We start from the raw sequence: 1,392 nt of genomic DNA on the forward strand, positions 1-1,392 counted from the left end.
TCTGGTGCTATGGAGCTATGGAGCTCTGGTGCTATGGAGCTATGGAGCTCTGGTGCTATGGAGCTATGGAGCTCTGGTGCTATGGAGCTATGGAGCTCTGGTGCTATGGAGCTATGGAGCTCTGGTGCTATGGAGCTATGGAGCTCTGGTGCTATGGAGCTATGGAGCTCTGGTGCTATGGAGCTATGGAGCTCTGGTGCTATGGAGCTATGGAGCTCTGGTGCTATGGAGCTATGGAGCTCTGGTGCTATGGAGCTATGGAGCTCTGGTGCTATGGAGCTATGGAGCTCTGGTGCTATGGAGCTATGGAGCTCTGGTGCTATGGAGCTATGGAGCTCTGGTGCTATGGAGCTATGGAGCTCTGGTGCTATGGAGCTATGGAGCTATGGAGCCACCAGCCAGCACCCTCCGTGGCTGGATCAATGGAAGTGTTTTAGGTACCAGGCAGCCAAAGGGCCGGGGCCTCACGCTCGACCACGCCGGCGCAGAGTTCCAGCCGCTCGGATAAGCTCTGTCACTCACCCGCCACGCAGCCACCGGTAACGGGGAAATGTCGCCGCCTGGCGGACACGCCGTTGTAAATGAATGGGCTTTCGCACTTAGTGCAATTTTCGCCAACTCTCTGACTGGAGCTATGGAAGTATGGAGCTATGGAGCCACCAGCCACCCAGGCTGGAGCTATGGAGCTCTGGAGGTATGGAGCTATGGAGCCCTGGAGCTATGGAGCTATGGAGCCCTGGAGCTATGGAGCCCTGGAGCTATGGAGCTATGGAGCTCTGGTGCTATGGAGCTATGGAGCTCTGGTGCTATGGAGCTATGGAGCTCTGGTGCTATGGAGCTATGGAGCTCTGGTGCTATGGAGCTATGGAGCTCTGGTGCTATGGAGCTATGGAGCTCTGGTGCTATGGAGCTATGGAGCTCTGGTGCTATGGAGCTATGGAGCTATGGAGCCACCAGCCAGCACCCTCCGTGGCTGGATCAATGGAAGTGTTTTAGGTACCAGGCAGCCAAAGGGCCGGGGCCTCACGCTCGACCACGCCGGCGCAGAGTTCCAGCCGCTCGGATAAGCTCTGTCACTCACCCGCCACGCAGCCACCGGTAACGGGGAAATGTCGCCGCCTGGCGGACACGCCGTTGTAAATGAATGGGCTTTCGCACTTAGTGCAATTTTCGCCAACTCTCTGACTGGAGCTATGGAAGTATGGAGCTATGGAGCCACCAGCCACCCAGGCTGGAGCTATGGAGCTATGGAGCTCTGGTGCTATGGAGCTATGGAGCTCTGGTGCTATGGAGCTATGGAGCTCTGGTGCTATGGAGCTATGGAGCTCTGGTGCTATGGAGCTATGGAGCTCTGGTGCTATGGAGCTATGGAGCTCTGGTGCTATGGAGCTA

This window comes from Syngnathus leptorhynchus, unplaced genomic scaffold (assembly GCF_054491065.1).
Source record: "Syngnathus leptorhynchus isolate UIUO unplaced genomic scaffold, UIUO_Slep HiC_scaffold_73, whole genome shotgun sequence".
Lineage (NCBI taxonomy): Eukaryota > Metazoa > Chordata > Actinopteri > Syngnathiformes > Syngnathidae > Syngnathus > Syngnathus leptorhynchus.